The 5003-nt window shown below is 64.0% G+C and overlaps 1 non-coding gene across 1 annotated transcript; it reads left to right on the plus strand.

Moving 5' to 3' along the window:
* Positions 1-554: 554 nt before the first annotated feature.
* LOC131866489 (5S ribosomal RNA) lies at positions 555-673 on the plus strand. Its single transcript, XR_009365095.1, has one exon. It is a non-coding gene; the product is annotated as a 5S ribosomal RNA (ribosomal RNA).
* Positions 674-5003: the final 4330 nt, after the last annotated feature.

Raw genomic sequence — 5003 nt, forward strand, 5'->3', positions numbered from 1 at the left:
AGCATGTTTCTTCTCCTAAAACCCAATATTTGTTTATTAAGTCTCGGAACACATTTTTGTTCTCGTGGACCCATCATGGGTCTTGGAACGCATTTGTGGTCCTTGGGTCCCATTTTGCATCCCGAAACTTGTGTTTTGGTGCTTGATCCCTATTTTGGGTGCCCACCTTGCACCAAGTGCGCACCCGGGGCAAACCGAGCGCCTTGGTGCACCGGGGCAAGATCGAGCGTGCACCCGAGGCGCCCCGAACATGCACCAAGGTGCACTCGGCCCACATGTGAGCGCAGGTCGTTGCGCCCGAGGTGGTGTGTGGGCACCGCGTTGCAGACGGGACACTGCACGCACACGACGCCCCCTCCAGGTGCACGCACGTAGGCCGGGCCGGGTGCACACCCGACGCCCTAGCAAGGTGCGCGCACCCGGGCAGGGCTCACACTTGGCGAACGGGGCGCACTTCGCGAGGGAGGGTGTGCACCTCGACGGGGGTGGGTGGCCGGGGTGGATTCGCACGTGGGTCGCGGTTTGCTAAGTACACACTGCGACAAGCTCATAACGGGTGCGATCATACCAGCATTAGTGCACCAGATCCCATCAGAACTCCGCAGTTAAGCGCGCTTGGGCCGGAGTAGTACTGGGATGGGTGACCTCCCGGGAAGTCCCGGTGTTGCACCCTTTTTTAGTTTTTCGCCGGGCGTCGCAATGCTATTTGAATAAACCTTTTGCCCGTTTGCGTTCTCGTCGGGGCCGGGCCGGGCCGGGGTGCGCTGCCCGCACTACCGCGCGCGCGGGGGCGACACCGAGCGCGCACCCGAGGCGCCCCGAGCACACAGGCCACGGTGCAACCCGGGCGTTGTGCGCGCACCCCGGTGCGCCCGAGGTGCTGCGCGCGCACCCAGGTGAAATCGGTGTGCACCTCGGCCAGTGCGCGCTCGGTCGAGTCGCGCACGTTGGCCAAGGTGCACGGTGATGTTTCTTACTCTAAGGTTCCGCACCAGACGCCCGGGACAGGTGAGCGAAGCTGGGCGGGGCCGGGTGCGCGGCCGGGGCAGGTGCACGCAGCTGGAGAGAGCTTTGGAGCACACTTCGGAGCGCACCAATGATGCGCTCCATTCAAAAGTTTCCTGAAAAGGCAAAAAAAGTTGAGATTATAGAATTTCCCACTTGAGAGATTGTAAAAAAAAAAAATTTAAAATGAAGGAAACGCGGGTGCCAAGGTGTGCGCAGCCCAGCCAAGGTGTGCGCACCAAGGCGCCCACCCTGGCGAAGGTGCACGCAAGGTGCGCACCCGAGGCAAACCGGACAATTAACCCAACTTTCGACTTCGCGCGCACCTTGGAGCGCACTTCGGAGCGCTCCTTGGTGCGCACCAATCTTGGGCACCTCGGAGTGCACCATGGCGCCCACCAAGGTGCGCACCCGGGGCAAACCGAGCTCCGACTTCGTGCGCACCTTGGAGCGCACGAAAGGTGCGCACCATGGCGCCCACCAAGGTGCGCAGCCCAGCCAAGGCGTGCGCATCAAGGTGCGCACCCTGGCGAAGGTGCGCACCCGGGGCAAACCGAGCTCCGACTTCGTGCGCACCTTGGAGCGCACAAAAGGTGCGCAACCCAGCCAAGGTGTGCGCACCCCGGTCAAACCGAGCTCCGAATCGTGCGCACCAGAGGTGCACGCCATCGTGCGCACCTTGGAGCACACTTCGGAGCCCTCCTTGGTGCGCGCCGATGTTGCGCACCTCGGAGCGCACCCGGGGAAAACAATGCAATTAACCCGACTTTCGACTTCGTGGGCACCTCGGAGCGCTCTCGGGTTCGCACCTCGGAGCACACCGAGGTGCGCACCTTTGATGCGCTGCCTTCACCAATTTCCAGAAAAGGCAAGAAAACATTGAGAAGGTGTGCGCACCGAGGTGCCCACCCTGGCGAAGGTGCACGCGAGGTGCGCACCCGGGGCAAACCGGGCTCCGACTTCGTGCACGCCGCACCTTGGAGCACACTTCGGAGCGCTCCTTGGTGCGCACCAGGGCGCGCAACCCAGCCGAGGTGCCCACCCCGGCGAAGGTGCACGCGAGGTGCGCACCCGGGGCAAACCGGGCTCCGACTTCGTGCACGCCATGGTGCCCACCGCGGCGAAGGTGCACGCGAGGTGCGCACCCGGGGCAAACCGGGCTCCGACTTCGTGCACGCCGCACCTTGGAGCACACTTCGGAGCGCTCCTTGGTGCGCACCATGGTGCCCACCAGGGCGCGCAACCCCGCCGAAGGTGCACGCGAGGTGCGCACCCGGGGCAAACCGGGCTCCGACTTCGTGCACGCCGCACCTTGGAGCACACTTCGGAGCGCTCCTTGGTGCGCACCATGGTGCCCACCAGGGCGCGCAACCCCGCCGAAGGTGCACGCGAGGTGCGCACCCGGGGCAAACCGGGCTCCGACTTCGTGCACGCCATGGTGCGCACCGCGGCGAAGGTGCGCACCCGGGGCAAACCGGGCTCCGACTTCGTGCACGCCGCACCTTGGAGCACACTTCGGAGCGCTCCTTGGTGCGCACCAGGGCGCGCAACCCAGCCGAGGTGCCCACCCCGGCGAAGGTGCACGCGAGGTGCGTACCCGGGGCAAACCGGGCTCCGACTTCGTGCACGCCGCACCTTGGAGCACACTTCGGAGCGCTCCTTGGTGCGCACCATGGTGCCCACCAGGCCGCGCAACCCAGCCAAGGTGTGCGCACCAAGGTGCACGCGAGGTGCGCACCCGGGGCAAACCGGGGTCCGACTTCGTGCACGCCGCACCTTGGAGCACACATCGGGGCGCTCCCGGGTTCGCACCGGCGTTGCGCACCGTGGTGGGCACCTCGGAGCACACCAAGGTGGGCAGCGAGGTGCGCACCTTTGATGCGATGCCTTCACTAATTTCCATAAAAGGCAAAAAAAAAACGAGATTTTAAAATTTCCGTTTTGAAAGATAGTGAGAAAAAGGGAATGCTGGTGCCATCTTGAGCCCGCCCTGGTGCGCAGCCCAGCCAAGGTGTGCGCACCAAGGTGCCCACCCTGGCGAAGGTGCGCGCCCGGGCAATTAACCCAACTTCCAACTTCGCGCGCGCCAGGGTGGGAGCGCACCCAACAACCGGGCCTGGGAAGAGCCAATGCGAGAAACCCCACCAAACGCTCTGACAAAAAAAGAGGGGGCGCTCCAGTAACCCCGCTTCGGAGCGCACCCTGGGCAAACCCAGCCAAGGTGCCCACCCCGGCCAAGGTGCAGGCGAGGTGCGCACCCGGGGCAAACCGGGCTCCGACAACGTGCACGCCGCACCTTGGAGCACACTTCGTAGCGCTCCCGGGTGCGCACCTCAGAGCACACCAAGGTGGGCAGCGAGGTGCGCACCTTTGATGCGCTGCCTTCACTAATTTCCAGAAAAGGCAAAAAAAAAAGGAGATTTTAAAATTTCCGTTTTGAAAGATAGTGAAAAAAACGGAACGCGCGTGCCATCTTGAGCCCGCCCTGGTGCGCAGCCCAGGTAAGGTGCCCACCCTGGCAAAGGTGCGCACCCGGGCAATTAACCCTACTTCCGACTTCGTGCGCGCCAGGGTGGCAACCGGGCCTCGGAAGAGCCAATGCGAGAAACCCCACCAAACGCTCCGACAAAAAAAGAGGCGGCGCTCCAATAACCCCGCTTCGGAGCGCAGCCGGGGCAAACCCAGCCAAGGTGCCCACCCCGACGAAGGTGCACGCGAGGTGCGCACCCGGGGCAAACCGGGCTCCGACAACGTGCACGCAGCACCTTGGAGCACACTTCGAAGCACTCCCGGGTGCCCACCGGCGTTGCGCACCGTGGTGGGCAGCGAGGTGCGCACCTTTGATGCGCTGCCTTCACTAATTTCCAGAAAAAGGCAAAAAAAAATGAGATTTTAAAATTTCCGTTTTGAAAGATAGTGAAAAAAAAGGAACGCGGGTGCCATCTTGAGCCCGCCCTGGTGCGCAGCCCAGGCAAGGCATGCGCACCAAGGTGCCCACCCGAGGTGCACACCCGGGGCAAACCGGGCTCCGACTTCGTGCAGGCCGCACCTTGGAGCACACTTCGGAGCGCTCCTTGGTGCGCACCATGGTGCCCACCAGGGCGCGCAACCCAGCCAAGGTCTGCACACCAAGGTGCCCACCCCGGCGAAGGTGCACGCGAGGTGCGCACCCGGGGCAAACCGGGCTCCGACTTCGTGCACGCCATGGTGCCCACCGCGGCGAAGGTGCACGCGAGGTGCGCACCCGGGGCAAACCGGGCTCCGACTTCGTGCACGCCGCACCTTGGAGCACACTTCGGAGCGCTCCTTGGTGCGCACCATGGTGCCCACCAGGGCGCGCAACCCAGCCAAGGTGTGCGCACCAAGGTGCACGCGAGGTGCGCACCCGGGGCAAACCGGGGTCCGACTTCGTGCACGCCGCACCTTGGAGCACACATCGGAGCGCTCCCAGGTTCGCACCAGCGTTGCGCACCTTTGATGCGCTGCCTTCACTAATTTCCAGAAAAGGCAAAAAAAAACGAGATTTTAAAATTTCCGTTCTGAAAGATAGTGAAAAAAACGGAACGCGGGTGCCATCTTGAGCCCTTCCTGGTGCGCAGCCCAGGCAAGTTGTGCGCACCAAGGTGCCCACCCTGGCGGAGGTGCGCGCCCGGGGCAATCCGGGCTCCGACTTCGTGCACTGCATGGTGCCCACCAAGGCGCGCAACCCAGCCAAGGTGCCCACCGCAGCGAAGGTGCACGCGAGGTGCGCACCCGAGGTGCACACCCGGGGCAAACCGGGCTCCGACTTCGTGCACGCCGCACCTTGGAGCACACTTCAGAGCGCTCCTTGGTGCGCACCAGGGCGCGCAACCCAACCAAGGTCTGCACACCAAGGTGCTCACCCCGGCGAAGGTGCACGCGAGGTGCGCACCCGGGGCAAACCGGGCTCGGACTTCGTGCACGCCGCACCTTGGAGCACACATCGGAGCGCTCCCGGGTTCGCACCAGCATTGCGC

Source organism: Cryptomeria japonica, unplaced genomic scaffold, assembly GCF_030272615.1.
Source record: "Cryptomeria japonica unplaced genomic scaffold, Sugi_1.0 HiC_scaffold_148, whole genome shotgun sequence".
NCBI lineage: Eukaryota > Viridiplantae > Streptophyta > Pinopsida > Cupressales > Cupressaceae > Cryptomeria > Cryptomeria japonica.